General features: G+C 38.4%; 1 pseudogene; it reads left to right on the forward strand.

Moving 5' to 3' along the window:
- The first annotated feature begins 8,696 nt into the window (after nucleotides 1–8,696).
- Nucleotides 8,697–16,609, forward strand: part of LOC125811381 (uncharacterized) — a 33,158-nt pseudogene continuing 25,245 nt past the window's right edge.

A 16,609-nucleotide genomic window follows, 5' to 3' on the forward strand; every position in this document is an offset into this window, starting at 1 on the left:
GTTGTAGTTGCATTTTGTGGACTTTTATACGTGTTAGAATGGTTAGGTTGTGAACAAGAACCTAGTAAGTAGGTTGACTGAGAAAGTAGTTGGTAGTAAGAATACTAGTGTAATTCTGAGGTATTTAGAGAGAGGGTAAAGGTTGAGAAACGAGGGGTTTATTGCATGTTCTTGCTAGTTGATTTCTTATTTTATGCGGTAGGAGTCATGTTGACCGATGATGCCTACCAATACGTGTGGTTTGTATTGATACTACCCTTGATATGCCTTTTTGGCATAGTCTGGATACAGGTCGGTGATGTTTCATTAAGTGAAGACGAAGAAATCTCCAGCAACTTCTATTTTTCCTTCTGTATGGTGGGAGTTGTGTCTTTTATGTATTATGTCCAGTTTGTACTCTTAGTAGCTCTTGTACTTGTTTAGACTAGTTCCTTTGGGGTGTTAATTACTTTACAAGTCTTAACCCAGATTTGTTTAAGAAGGTTTTCATTATAAAAACTCTATGATTTCATTTATCTCCGTTTTCTTTAATTTCCACATGTTTGACTATTGGGGTATGAGGGTTCTCCTACTTAGGTGGTAGTATGTAGGTGCCCGCACGGCCCGGTGGGTTGGGTCGTGGCACCATAGCACTAAAACAAACCATGGACCTTTCACTAAAGCCTAAATGGCTCGTGAAAGGGCCACCTGGACAACTCCCTATATGGGCCGTATAGGGTTGGACGGTCCATTTTTGGTCCATCTAGGGTCACCCATCAGCTTTAAACTTACGTTAAATTCTTTAAATGTGGGAATGATTTTGGATATGAATTAAGGTCACTAGTTGAGTTGAAAGTTTTCTTACCGATTGAGTTTCCATTTGAGATTTTACTAAGGTAAACTTTACACGATTATATCTCTCAGCACATAATGAATTCAATGGCCAATGACCTATCAAATTAAAGGTCTTTCAGTCCTCTTTCCAACGCCACCAATTTTGCCTTATTTTGAGTTCGGAGTAAAAAGTTATGCCCGTTTCAATAATGTCGTGTCAAACATACAAAGGTTCATAGACGGTTATATGGCCAGTGAAGTTTTTCACGGGCCATGAAGCCTTAAACGGTCTATGAAGCCTTCCTTAAAGGGCAATCCATCAGTTTTTAAGTTGGGGTCGTTTTGGTCTTTCCCCTATGCATTTGGTACTTAAAATACGTTGTTTTAACTCTGATTCTAATCCTAAACTATGACATTTTACACCTAGTTAAGGGCTTAGAAAGTGTTAATCAGTTCTTTTAAGTTCATTAACACTTCAAGTCATTAGATCAAGGTTCCGAGAGGAGAAAATCTAGGGTTTTCAAGCGTTCTTCGAGTTTCATCGATTTCGCCAAGAAGTTCGTTCTTCCAGGTACGTAAGACTATCATATTGTTGGACTAGTTCATCCGCATGCCATACATATACTTTAAAATTAGTAAAAGAGTAATAGAGGATTCTATCCTTAAATTTGAGTATTCTTGAAATGAGTTTATATTGAGTTCCGAGGTTTTGAGTTACTGATTATTGAATTCTATTTCTTGATTATTGAGTTGCTATATCTTGCATTGAGATTCTTGAGTTGATTGTTCATATCTATTTTTCAGAATGGATACTATTTTCTGAGTATTCATTGAGTTCTTATTGAGAATCTTTTAAGTAAAACATATTGTTTAAATTGATTTTTGAGAAAGTAAAGAGGAGTTTGAGAAACAACTTAACCAAGATTTAAGCAGGAGTATAAGGGACTAAGTATTTCCCAAATGTTTCATTTTTACTTGAAGAAAAATAATATTATTTTGAGAAAAATTAGAAGAGTTTTCAAAAAGATTGAGTACAGAGAATTTACCTCTTAAAGAGGCCCCTTTTGAGTGATTATCTCAACCCAAAATGTATTTTTACATTGAGCATGGAGAAACCTTGTTTTTCTCAATGAGCAATGAGTTTCAAAGATATTTCAGTGCAGTTACCTCTTTTAAAAGGATAGTTTGAGGAATTATCTCAAACCAGAGAAATAGTATGTTTTTATACATTTGAGCAAGAGTATGTATTATTGGAAGTAGTATTGAGCACCAATATGGGGGAGAGTTTAGACAGCTCACAACCCCCATAAACCATGTCTTGCCAACATGGGTACAAGATCATAGTTTTAAGATGAATTTTTATTTCTTAGTGGATCCACTTAGTTGAGAGGTTCTATATCCCCGCACGATATATGACAGTACTGACAGTGTGGACAAGACGTTGTATCACCACGTAACTCATATTGATGGTTTTCGTTTAGAGAATCTCCCAATACAGTTAAAGTGTATTTTAATATATGACTTATTATGTTGAGTTCAAAGATGAGTAAGTATTTTGTTAATCTTTAAGTGATTTAACTCCTTTATTTCTTTACATTCAACTCATGTATATTTTTATCCTTTACAGTTGTTTCATTCAGTTATTTCACTTCGGCTATATTACTTACTCGTACATTCAAATGTATTGATGTCATTCGACCTATATCTTTTTATGATGCGGATATAGATGTTCATGATCATCAATAGGCACTTCGTTGAGATCACTTTACAATCCAGCTAGCTTTTGGTGAGCATCCTTGTATTCCAGAGGACTTCACATTTACTTTCATTTTAGTTTTTTTGAGGCATCATGGGTCTTGTCCTAACACCTATATTAAACTTTAGAGTTTTCATAGATAGATAAAGTTTAGGAGTCTTTCAGTATTTACCTTTCCTTGAGATATTTTTGCAAACTATTATACTTATGTTATTGAGTATTTTACAGATATTTTGAGTAGAGTATTGACTTTCAGTTTAAATGTTCAAAATTATGTTTAAGCCTATTATCACTTGAGTGAGTCTTCCGAGTATTAGCCACGTCTAGGGTGTAGGCTCGGGGTGTGAAAAACTTTGTATTAGAGCACAGAGTTCAAGTTTTCTAGGATGTCTATGAAACTGTGTTAGTAGGATCTTATTTATGGTTGTAAGGGCCCCACTTCTATAAATGAGGGACTACATACATTTAAGAAAAGTTCCCTTTTTTTATACTCTAGATAATGCAATAGAACTGTGCCATTGGAAACTTATTCAAACTTGTGCATTTCTCAAATATATTTGACTACCCCTCATACTCAAGGTGGTTGAAATAAAAAAGATCAGATCCTTATCGATGCGTTACTTTCAAAAAAATTCTTCATGACTTTTGAGGGGCTTGAGAGAAGCCCTTGAATAAGATTAAGTGTTTAGATTCGAGAGAATGCACTCTAATTCATATGAATCGTGCATTCTAGCTAAACGTGAGATGTACTCCCAGAATCTCTTCTCTAAGCCTCATTTGAGGTGATACCCTTTAAGATAAAAATATGTTTTAGAGCTTGGATAGGGTTTTCATCCAAAAGGATAGTATGAGTTACGATGTTATAAATAGTAGTAGTAAAAGTGCCCAGAGTTAGAAGTATGCATTTAGAGGTGTAGTAACCTAAGAAATGAGTATAGTTATTGAGTGAAGTGTGTAGTTGCAGTCATGTACCTAGTAAGTCATTAATGAGAAGTTTTCCTTATGTGTTGGCTAAGGAATAATAATTTTGTATGGATTTCATGATAGAAGGTAGATAAATAGTTACTAGTTAGGATGAGTTAGAGTATACTTTAACCAGAAGGGAGTTTATGTCGATGTAACATCGTGTTAATGAAGACCAAGTATAGGTGTTGAATAAAAGAATAGAGTATTCATGAGGTGATAGACCTAAGATAGGCTTATGATTTTTGAAGGGAGATCCCTATGGTATTTAGAGGGTTATATAACTAATTAGGCAAGGATGTATAGTGAATGGGTAAATATTACTTAGGTTGTGAAAAAGGTTGTGATGATAATTAGTAAATAGGTAGACTGAGAGATAAAGTATGACTACTTGTCAAGAGAACTTAGTGGGTGTGTGTTTCTTAATTTTATCTAGTAGTTGTAAGTTAGTATAGTAAGTGAGCAATTATACTGATATTCGTATTTAGTAATAGACACTAAGCTTGAATTTGAGATGAGTGTCGTGATCAAAAGGATGGCAACACGAGGGTGATGATGTTAGTTCGAGATTTGATCTATTAGGTTTGACATAAATTAGGTGAGAAATTAAGGTGTTACTTTTTGCTAAGAGTGAGTGGTACAAGTGTAGTATTATTACTCTTAGATGAGATCAAGAGAGAATGGCTATGTTATTATATTAGCAAGAGCATGAAGAGGTGTAACTGAGATCGTACGTAGTCAGACGAGGTTCCAATTAAGTTAATGATTTTCCATGTGTACCTAGATAGTATATTTGAGTTGTCAATGTGAGATAGGCTGATGTAAGCATTATTTTTTCCTTAAGAGTTAGATGAAACGGCCTTATAAGCCAATGAGAAGAGGTTAAGAAAAGCATTTTGGAAAGAAGTCTTAGAAGGATCCCTAGTAACCACACATGGCGAGTTCAGTAGCCATGAGATAAGCCTTTTCCGAGTATTAGAGTAAAGAGAATGTAGACCAGTTTAGAGATGATGGAATATATCCATAGTTTTAAAGTTTCAGCTTCCGACCTAAAGGTGAGATGATAAGATGAGAAATCAAGTCAAGTATGGAGAATCAGATAACGATGCGTTCAGAAAGAGTTTTAAAGATATATCAATCAATTCATAATCTTGCGCATTCATCAAAGTTCAGTCATTCCAATATCTTATTAATGTCTCTAATATCAGCATTGTGTCCATAACATGTGCTCATACACTTCAGAGAGATTCACATCTATGCTCAATTTCGAGAATGAGGGGAAAAGTCTTTAGCCTATTGATCTCAATCTTACTCCATAAAGTTAGGGATATTAACCTCATTGTATGAACCTATACATATAAGCACATATGTATCATAGTATGCTCAGTATCACAAATTTATGGTTTGATCTCCATGGCTAGCAACATAATGTTATGTCATGCATATTCTTATATCAAAATTCTTGAAAGAATCATGCTTATGATCTTTCGTCTTAAAGCTCTTTTAGTGATCCCTTTTAGTTAGAGAGTGATATGTTGATGATAGTAGTTGAGTGATGATAAAATGAGAAGGTTGATGTTTCTTATGTTGGTAGAAGTAGTGTGCTTATTTCATCTAAGGTTATAAAGGTGGATGAAATATGAATGAAGTTTTACTATGAGTAATAGTTAGGTGAGAGTAGTTAGTTAGTTCCTGATAGTAATACGTGAAATTTAAATTGATAGAGATGATGAGAACATGAGGAATTCTCATAAGGATTGGCTAGTAGGAGTCCATAAATTGACTATAGTACTAGGCTTAAATGTGGTGTTGTTACATGTGGATGAATACATGATGCATTAGATGTTTCTTGACTAGGACTCAAAGTTTTGTTGAATGTAGTGGTAAGGAGTAGTATTTATGGGATGAGATTTCCTATAGAGGCATAAAACCTTAATCTTGTAGTTTAGATTATTATAAAAATCTCATGTTTAGCTTCTTGTGATATAAAGATTAGGCTTGAACACAGTAAGACAAACAATATAACTTAGACCTTGGTAAGAGTAGTTATAAACCCTTGTAGCAGTTATGAGTTGCAGCTAATGAGGTGCAGTATTCATAAAGGAGGACATGATTTAGAGGTGTTGCTAGGCTTGACAGCTAGCCGTTGTATTTCTTAAGGCATAATGTCTTATTCTGAATTGATGCTCAAATACCCTTGTTTCATGTAAGATAACTTCAAATAGAGCGTGACTATGTTCAAAACAATATCGTTCTCAACGTATGTAACATCCGGCAATTTGAAATAACTATGAAGAGGCTTAGAATTGGAAATAGTCATTTTTGGAAAGAATTAAAAATCTGGAAAATTTGGTTATGGGAAAAAGTGAGTTTTTGGCCAACTTTGAACAGTTATAACTCCTATCTCAGGATGATTTAGGTGTAGTTCTTATTATGTTTGCAAAGTTCGTGGAATGGTCTTTCCAACGTCGCCGAGTTTGCCTGATTCCGAGTTCGCATGAGGGAGTTATACCCTTTGGAAGTTGGGCTGTTGGCAGGGCAGTTAACCCGATTTTGTATGGGTATTTTGGTCTTTTCCCTAGCCTTTTCTTTTGGATATATATTAAGGTTTTAGACTGATTTTAAATCAGTTTTTCCTTTTTAAAGTGAGAGTTAGGGTTCTTGATAGAAGAGGAGAAAGGAGAAGAAGAAGCAAACTTCGTAGAGATCGTCGTGGATTTCGTCGGGGGTGATCCCTATTAAGGTATGTGAGATCATAGTGTTGGGTTGATTCTTTCCCCCACACACCAAACTCATTTTAAATTCCAAGAAAAGATTCGTTGTGTTTATTGAAGTTGTTGGTTGTGTTTGTTGAAGTTGGTGGTTGTGTTGTTGAAGTTCCTTGTTGTCTTGGTACATGTTTCCGGTTGTGATTTCGAGTTCAATCTAGTGTATGTTGAGGGGTTTTATGATATTAAGTGTTTGGGGCTGGAAACTTTGAAGTTTAGAAGGTTTAGAGTTGGAAAAACAAAGGAGAAAAGTCGAAATTTTCGGGGAAAAGGGCTGGGGAATCACGCCAGCCAGCGCGCCCCAAAAATGGGCTCTGAAGCCCAGCCCTTGGGGCGGCGCGCCCAGCAGTCCTTCTGAAGTTTGAGGGCTGGCATCCTGCGCCTCTCAGAGCGCCAAGGACGCCAACCTTTTCCATTCCTTCCCCACTTTTTCATACATGATCCTTGGTAATGTACCAATGTTTTATAGTTGTTTTCAACACTCTAAGGTACGTCTAAACGTCAAGAACTCATCTATAAACATGAGATTATTACCTTTGAATCCATAATCCAATTCGAGGAAATTTTGGATCAATGTCAAGTGAAGTTAGAGTCAAGTCTAGAAGTTAAGAAGTAAGTCAAAGCAAGTCTTCAAAGTTTTTCAAGAGTCTTTATTGAACGTTTTAACTTCATTTTAAGGCTCAAGTTTCAAGTCAAGCAAAGAGTATAGAGTTTCAAGTTAAGTCAAGAGAATAAAGTTGAGTTCATTTCTCAAAAGTTATTAGGGAACTATCTATTACCAAAGAAGTTTTAAAGAAATGTTTTCACATTTAAACAAGATTGGAAGCTGAGATTTCCAAAGAGCCTTCGGGCTAGTTTTCCAGAATAGAGTAATCGCTTTCTAAATGAAGCAAAAGAGGAAACTGAGATTTCCAAGACAGCCTCGAGCTAAGTTTTTGAGTAATTATCTCAAATCAGCAGGAAGAAATATGTTTTAAAAACATAAGAGCCAGTACATTTTTGGGAGTAGTATCGAGCACCGAATTGGGGGAGCGTTCAAAGAACCCACAGCCCCCATAGAACCATGCAGCCACCATGGGTATAAGAGGTTAATACTTTTTAGATGAATCCTTTTCAAATTAGACTAGTGGATCCATTAGGCAGTTCAGGTCCTATACCTTTGGCCGGGTATAGGATGCTCTGGCAGCGTGAGGTTGATCGCTGTATCATCACTATTGCTCTTATGTGATGGTTGTCGGTTAGAGAAACTCCCACAGAAGTTATTGTATCTTTGTATACACACAGAAGTTATTGTATTTTTATATACATCAGTTCATTTGTATTTCTATATACATCTCAGGCTTATTGTATCTTTGTATACACACAGAGTTTATAACATGTTTTAAACAACCTTTCTTTATATCGCACTTGTTTTAAATTGCCTTATACTGAAAGAAGTCAGTCAGGTTGAGTTGAGTTGAGCCAGGTAAGCTTTTCCATTTCTTCCAGATTTTCCTTCTAGTCTATGTTGCTTAGTTTTCCACCTCGCATACTCGTACATTCAATGTACTTATGCCAGTTGGCTTGCATCTTATGACGATGCAGACACAGGTACCCAAGATCAGCATCCAGCACACCGTTGATCCAACTGAGCACTCCAGAGTCAGTGGTGAGCCTCTTTGCATTACGGAGGACTCGGTTATTTTGTTCTCTTAGTTTTGTTTTATTAGGATGTTGCGGGGTCTGTCCCAACATCCATCTCAGTGTTATAGAGGCTTCATAGACAGACAGTCAGTTAGTTAGTTTTGAGTCTCTCATCTATGTATATATGTAAATATTCTATTTTGGGACTCGAGTTACCTTTTTGGGCCAGATTTCATCAGTTAAGTTGTTTTATGTCCTTGCATTGCATGGAGTTATTTTGTTGAGTTAGGTTTCCACTGAGTTAAGAAAGCCAGGCCAAAGGTTCGCTTGGGGCCAACAATGGCCTTCGAGTGCCGGCCACGTCTAGGGTATAGGCTCGGGGCGTGACAAACTTGGTATCAGAGCCCAGAGTTCAAGAGTTCTAGGGAGTCTATGAAGCCGTGTCTGTAGACTCCTAGTTATCGGTGTGAAGCGCGCCACATCTATAATTAGGAGGCTGCAACATTTTAGAAGATTTCTCATTTCTTTCACACTCATCTCGTGCGTTAAAGTTTATCTCTAAAAAGTTTATTTTTAATCCGTGCTTGCGCGTGTTTTCAGATAATCATGCCTCCACGAAGAGTTGGCTGAGGGCGTCTTCCTAGACGTTATGTTGAGGAGCAAGAGTTACTTATGCCCCAGGAGTGCAACATCAAGGGGAAGTTTCTAATGCCGAGTACAGAGAGGCAATTAGAATTTTGAGTCAAGCAGTAACTAATCAGATTGGTCAGCAAATGGGAGCTCGACATGAAGGAGTTGAGACGTCAAGGATTCGTCAGTTCTTGGGGATGAATCCTCTGAATTTCATGGGTTCGAGCACTACCAAGGATCCAGAAAACTTCATTAAGGAGTTGAAGAAGATTATTGATGTGATGTATATGGCAGATATTGAGCGGGTTGAACTAGTTGCGTATCAATTGAAGGATGTTGCTAGAACTTGGTTCGACCAGTGGAAAGGGGGCAGAGCTGAAAATGCACCACCTGCGAATTGGGCCTGTTTTGAGGAAGCTTTTCTGGGCGTTTCTTTCCCCGAGAATTGAAAGAGGCCAAGGTACGTGAGTTCCTCACACTTAAGTACGAGTCTTTGAGTGTTCATGAGTACAGTTTGAAGTTCACACAATTATCCCGTTATGCTCCGGAGATGGTTGCGGACATGAGGAGTAGAATGAGCTTGTTTGTAGCTGGGTTGTCTCGTTGGTCCAGTAAGGAAGGTAGGGCTGCAATGCTTATTGGGGACATGAACATATCAAGGTTGATGGTCTATGTGCAGTAGGTTGAGGAAGAGAAGCTGAGGGACAGGGAAGAGTTCAGAAATAAGAGAGCTAAGACCGGTAGTGAGGCCGGGCAGCAGAAAGGCAATGCGAACCGTTCATCCTTTCAGCAAAGTCAAAAGAGACCTGCTCCATGCTCCATCATGTACTAGAACACATGCACCCAGATACATAGGTGAATTTAATGGCCAGAATTCGAAGGACTTCAAGGCTAGACCAGCACAATCTTCGGGCAGTGTGGCGCAAGGGGGTAGTAAGCCTCCTGCCTGTGCCAAGTGTGGTAGGAACCACTCAGGTATTTGTCGAGAGGGCTCCATTAGTTGTTTCAAGTGTGGACAGAATGGACATTTCATGCGAGAGTGTCCAAAGAACAGGCAGGGTAATGGGGGCAATAGAGCACAGTCTTCTTTAGTTGTTCCACCAGACAGGACGGCACCTAGAGGAGCTACTTCTAGTACAGGTGGAGGAGCAAACTGCCTCTATGCAATCACCAGTCGCCATGAGCAAGAGAACTCTTCAAATGTCGTCACTGGTATGATCAAAGTCTTCGCTTTTGATGTGTATGCTTTGCTAGACCCAGGAGCAAGTTTATCTTTTGTAACTCCTTATGTTGCAAATAAGTTTGATGTTCTTCCTGAAAGACTTTGTGAACCCTTTTGTGTTTCTACACCTGTTGGGGAGTCTATTCTAGCTGAAAGAGTTTATCGTGATTGTCCTGTTTCTATCAATCACAAGAGCACCATGGCTGATTTGGTTGAGTTAAACATGGTAGATTTCGATGTCATTTTAGTTATGGATTGGCTTCATGCCTGTTCTGCATCATTAGATTGTAGAACTCAAGTGGTCAAGTTTCAGTTTCCGAATGAGCCAGTTATAGAGTGGAGTTGTAGTTCGGTAGGGCCTAAGGGTCGTTTCATTTCGTACCTTAAGGCGAGAAAGTTAGTTTCAAAGGGTTGTATCTATCACTTAGTCCGAGTTAATGATTCTAGTGTTGAGATACCTCATTTTCAGTCAGTTCCTATAGTAAGAGAGTTTCTAGAAGTTTTTTCAGATAATCTACCCGGAACTCCTCCTGAGAGAGAAATAGATTTCGGTATAGACCTCATTCCAGATACTCGTCTTATCTCTATTCCTCCCTATAGAAAGGCACCAGCAGAGTTGAAAGAGTTGAAAGAGCAGTTGAAAGATCTCCTAGATAAGGGTTTCATTCGACCAAGTGTCTCACCTTGGGGCGCTCCGGTCTTGTTTGTAAGAAAGAAAGATGGTTCCCTTAGAATGTGTATAGATTACCGCCAGTTGAATAAGGTTACCATCAAGAATAAGTACCCCCTTCCGAGGATTGATGATCTTTTCAATCAGCTTCAGGGTGCCACTTGTTTTTCAAAGATTGACCTCAGATCAGGCTATCACCAGTTAAGAGTAAAGGAATGTGATATTACAAAGACAGCATTCAGGACTAGATATGGTCATTACGAGTTTTTGGTCATGTCCTTTGGTTTGACCAATGTACCGATAGCTTTCATGGACTTGATGAATAGAGTCTTCAAACCTTATTTAGATATGTTTGTTATCGTTTTCATTGATGACGTACTAATCTATTCAAGGAATGAAGAAGATCATGCTAGTCATCTCAAAATAGTTCTTCAGACTTTGAAAGATAAGAAGTTGTATGCCAAGTTCTCTAAGTGTGAGTTTTGGCTTGAGTCGATGGCATTCCTAGGCCACATTGTGTCTGGTGATGCAATTAAAGTTGATACTCATAAAATTGAGGCAGTGCAGAATTGGCCTAGACCCACATCTCCAATTGAAATTAGGAGTTTCTTGGGTTTAGCTGGTTATTATAGAAGGTTTGTTGAGGGGTCCTCATCTATTGCATCTCCTTTGACAAAGTTGACTTAGAAGACAGTGAAATTTCAATGGTCTGAAGCTTGTGAGAAAAGCTTTCAAGAATTGAAAAAGAGGTTGATTACTGCTCCAAGTTTGACCTTACCAGAAGGTACTCAAAGTTTTGTGGTGTATTGTGATGGATCTAGAGTTGGTTTGGGTTGTGTCTTAATGCAGAATGGCAAGGTTATAGCTTATGCCTCCAAACAGTTGAAGTTCATGAGAAGAATTACCCAAACCCATGACTTGGAGTTGGCTGCTATAGTGTTCGCTTTAAAGATATGGCGTCATTACTTGTATGGTGTGCATGTTGATGTATTTACTGATCACAAGAGTCTTCAATATGTGCTTTCTCAGAAAGAGCTTAATCTCAGGCAGATGAGGTGGTTGGAGTTACTCAAGGATTATGACCTGAGTATTCTTTACCACCCAGGTAAGGCTAATGTTGTTGCTGATTCTTTAAGCAGGTTGTCTATGGATAGCACCGCCCATATTGAAGAAGGAAGGAGAGAGTTAGCAAAATATGTGCACAGACTGGCACGCCTGGAAGTCAGACTTATAGACTCCGCAGAAGGAGAAATAGAAGTGACGAGAGGGGCCGAGTAATCACTAGTGTCAGAAGTGAAAGAGAAACAAGACCAAGATCCCATTTTGCTTGAGTTGAAGGCAAATGTTCAAAAGAAAAAAGTATTAGCTTTTGAACAAGGGGAAGATGGTGTTTTGAGATATCAAGGAAGATTGTGTGTACCTATGGTGGATGGACTCCAAGAGAGGATTATGGAAGAAGCTCATAGCTCCAGATATTTCATTCATCCGGGTTCCACAAAGATCTATTGTGACTTGAGAGAAGTTTATTGGTGGAATGGCATGAAGAAGGGCATTGCAGAGTTTGTTACTAAGTGTCCAAATTGCCAACAAGTGAAAGTCGAGCACCAAAGGCCCGGTGGTTTAGCTCAGAAGATAGAACTTCTAGAATGGAAGTGGGAGATGATCAATATGGATTTCATCACAGGGTTGTCAAGGTCTCGTAGGCAGCATGATTCTATTTGGGTAATTGTCGACAGAATGACAAAATCAGCTCATTTTCTACCGGTAAAGACTACCAATTCAGCAGAAGATTATGCCAAGTTATATATTCAAAAGGTGGTTAGACTTCATGGAGTCCCAATCTCTATTTTTTCAGATAGAGGTGCACAGTTTACTGCACAGTTCTGGAAATCTTTACAGAAAGGCTTGGGTTCAAAGGTGAACTTAAGTACTGCCTTTCATCCTCAGACTGATGGGCAAGCAGAGCGCACTATTTAGACTTTAGAAGATACGTTGAGGGCTTGTGTGATTGATTTCCAAGGTAATTGGGATGATCACCTACCTCTCATTGAGTTTGCCTACAACAACAGTTATCACTCTAGCATCCACATGGCTCCATATGAAGCTCTTTATGGGAGAAGATGTAGATCTCCTATTGGATGGTTTGAAGTTGGTGAAGCACAGTTGATAGGACCAGATTTAGTTCACCAAGCTATGGAGAAGGTGAAAGTGATTCAAGAGAGGTTGAAGACGGCACAGAGTCGCCAGAAATCCTACACTAATGTTAGGAGAAGGGCATTAGAGTTTGAACTAGATTATTGGGTATATTTGAAAGTTTCACCCATGAAGGGGGTTATGAGGTTTAGTAAGAAGGGGAAACTTAGTCCCCAGTATATTGGACCTTACCGCATAACCAAGAGGATTGGCAATGTTGCTTATGAGTTGGAGTTACCACAGGAACTAGCAGTGGTCCATCCGGTATTTCATATCTCTATGTTGAAGAAGTGCATAGGTGATCCTTCATTGATCCTACCGACTGAAAGTGTTAGGATCAAGGATAGCTTATCTTATGAGGAGATTCCTATTCAGATTTAGATCGCCAAGTTCGTAGGTTGAGAACGAAAGATGTAGCATCAGTCAAGGTCCTTTCGAGGAACCAATTTGTTGAGGAAGCTACTTGGGAAGCCGAAGAGGACATGAAGAAGAGGTAACCATATCTCTTTAAATCCGGAGGAAATGCAGATCAAGATACTAATTTCCTTCTTCATGCTCTTTAAATTGTAGTGAGCATGTTGTTGTTGTTGTTTGCATGATTGCTTGGTGGGTGTTTGAATTGATGTTACACCCTTAGTCTTGTAAGAGTAATCTCATTCGAGGACGAATGTTCGCAAGAGGCAGATATTGTAACATCCGGCAATTTGAAATAACTATGAAGAGGCTTAGAATTAGAAATAGTCATTTTTGGAAAGAATTAAAAATATGGAAAATTTTAGAAATAGTCATTTTTGGAAAGAATTAAAAATATGGAAAATTTGGTGAAGTATGGGAAAAAGTGAGTTTTTGGCCAACTTTGAACAGTTATAACTCCTATCTCAGGATGAGTTAGGTGTAGTTCCAGTTATTTTTTCAAAGTTCGTGGAATGGTCTTTCCAACGCCGCTGAGTTTGCCAGATTCCGAGTTCGTATTAGGGAGTTATGCCCTTTGGAAGTTGGGTTGTTGGAAGGGCAGTTAACCCGATTTTGTAAGAGTATTTTGGTCTTTTCCCTAGCCTTTTCTTTTGGATATATATTAAGGTTTTAGACTGATTTTAAATAAGTTTTGCCTTTTTAATGTGAGAGTTAGGGTTCTTGATAGAAGAGGAGAAAAGAGAAGAAAAAGCAAACTTCGTAGAAATCGTCGTGGATTTCGTTGGGGGTGATCCCTATTAAGCTATGTGAGATCATAGTGTTGGATTGATTCTTTCCCCCACACGCCAAACTCGTTTTAAATTCCGAGAAAAGATTGGTTGTGTTTGTTGAAGTTGTTGGTTGTGTTTGTTGAAGTTGGTGGTTGTGCTGTTGAAGTTCCTTGTTGTCTTGGTACATGTTTCCAGTTGTAATTTCGAGTTCAATCTAGTGTATGTTGAGGGGTTTTATGATATTAAGTGTTTGGGGATGGAAACTTTGAAGTTTAGAAGGTTTAGAGTTGGAAAAACAAAGGAGAAAAGTTGAAATTTTCGGGGAAAAGGGCTGGGGAATCGCGACAGCCAGCGTGCCCCAAAAGAAGCTCTAAAGCCCAGCCCTTGGGGCGGCGCGCCTAGCAGGACGCCCAGCAGGCCTTCTGAAGTTTGAGGGCTGGCTCCCCACGCCTCTCAGAGTGCCAAGGACGCCAACCTTTCCCATTCCTTCCCCACTTTTTCATACATGTTCCTTGGTAATGTACCAATGTTTTATAGTTGTTTTCAACACTCTAAGGTACGTCTAAATGTCAAGAACTCATCCATAAACATGAGATTATTACCTTTGAATCCATAATCCAATTCGAGGAAATTTTGGATCAAAGTCAAGTGAAGTTAGAGTCAAGTCTAGAAGTTAAGAAGTAAGTCAAAGCAAGTCTTCAAAGTTTTTCAAGAGTCTTTATTGAACGTTTTAACTTCATTTTAAGGCTCAAGTTTTAAGTCAAGCAAAGAGTATAGAGTTTCAAGTTAAGTCAAGAGTATAAAGTTGAGTTCATTTCTCAAAATTTATTAGGGAACTATGTATTCCCAAAGAAGTTTTAAAGAAATGTTTTCACATATAAACAAGATTGGAAACTGAGATTTCCAAAGAGCCTTCGGGCTAGTTTTCCGGAAAAGAGTAATCGCTTTCTAAATGAAGCAAGAGATGAAACTGAGATTTCCAAGATAGCCTTTGAGCTAAGTTTTTGAGTAATTATCTCAAATCAGCAGGAAGACATATGTTTTAAAAACATAAGAGCTAGTACATTTTTGGAAGTAGTATTGAGCACCGAAATGGGGGAGCGTTCAAAGAACCCACAGCCCCCATAGAACCATGTAGCCACCATTGGTAGAAGAGGTTCATACTTTTTAGATGAATCATTTTCAGATTAGATTAGTGGATCCATTAGGCAGTTCAGGTCCTATACCTTTGGCCGGGTATAGGATGCTCTGGCAGCATGAGGTTGATCGGTGTATCATCACTATTGCTCTTATGTGATGGTTGTCGGTTAGAGAAACTCCCACAGAAGTTATTGTATCTTTGTATACACACAGAAGTTATTGTATTTTTATATACATCAGTTCATTTGTATGTCTATATACATCTCAGGCTTATTGTATCTTTGTATACACACAGAGTTTATAACATGTTTTAAACAGCCTTTCTTTATATCGCACTTGTTTTAAATTGCCTTATATTGAAAGAAGTAAGTCAGGTTGAGTTGAGTTAAGTCAGGTAAGCTTTTCCGTTTCTTCCAGATTTTCCTTCTAGCCTATGTTGCTTAGTTTTCAAGCTCGCATACTCGTACATTCAATGTACTGATGCCAGTTGGCCTGCATCTTATGACGATGCAGACACAGGTACCCAAGATCAGCATCCAGCACGCCAATGATCCAGCCGAGCATTCCTGAGTCAGTGGTGAGCCTCTTTGCATTCCGGAGGACTCGGTCATTTTGTTTTCTTAGTTTTGTTTTATTAGGATGTTGCGGGGTCTGTCCCAACATCCATCTCAGTGTTATAGAGGCTTCATAGACAGTCAGTCAGTTAGTTAGTTTTGAGTCTCTCATCTATGTATATATGTAAATATTCTATTTTAGGACTCGAGTTGCCTTTTTGGGCCAGATTTCATCAGTTAAGTTATTTTATGTCCTTGCATTGCATGGAGTTATTCTATTGAGTTAGGTTTCCACTGAGTTAAGAAAGTCAGGCCAAGGGTTTGCTTGGGGCCAACAATGGTCTTCGAGTGTGAGCCACGTCCAGGGTGTAGGCTCAGGGTATGACAACTTATGTGTTATAGACAGTTCCAAACTCTTAGTATGAATCAGTTTTTTCTATGTTAGTAGGCAAGTTCAGAAGTTAGAAAGATAGTAGGAGTAATTCTCTTCCTTTCCATTCTTAATTTATCCGTCATTCGAGGATGAATGATCCTAAGAAGGAGATATAGTAACACCCCAAAAATTTCTAAAGATCCGAGTCATTCTATAACACATTGCAACTCTACTATTATAATTTGAAGAATTTGTGTATTGCTACACCCCCTTTCCATTATCTCAAATAGAGCACTAGTTGTAAGAGAAAGAGGTGTTAAATACGGCAAATCATCTGCTAAGCAGGCCGAAAGAAACAAACAACGAGTCTTACTATAAAGAAAAAGCATGTTCCTATTCTAGAAATCCTGCAAACTATTAATCGAAGGTACTTAGCACTCACCGCTACAACTTATGGAAATTTATTGGCCCAACATCTATTGCAATGAATTTTTAGCTTTTCTTAGCCCTCTACTTTAGCACTGGCTTACTCACAAGAAGCTTCCTAGCAGATGGCTGTTAGTTAGACTTGTACTAGTTAGGATATCACATAAGGGTTCTATTCCCAGTTTTATAAGAAAGTGGGAGATCTCTTTCATGGGAAATCTGATGTACAGGTCACACCGGCATTTTCCCACGACATCCAACGGATTGAGGCTGATTAGATACGGGATGATGTGG

This window comes from Solanum verrucosum, unplaced genomic scaffold, assembly GCF_900185275.1.
Source record: "Solanum verrucosum unplaced genomic scaffold, falcon-dt-bn FXZP01000293.1, whole genome shotgun sequence".
Taxonomy (NCBI): Eukaryota; Viridiplantae; Streptophyta; class Magnoliopsida; order Solanales; family Solanaceae; genus Solanum; species Solanum verrucosum.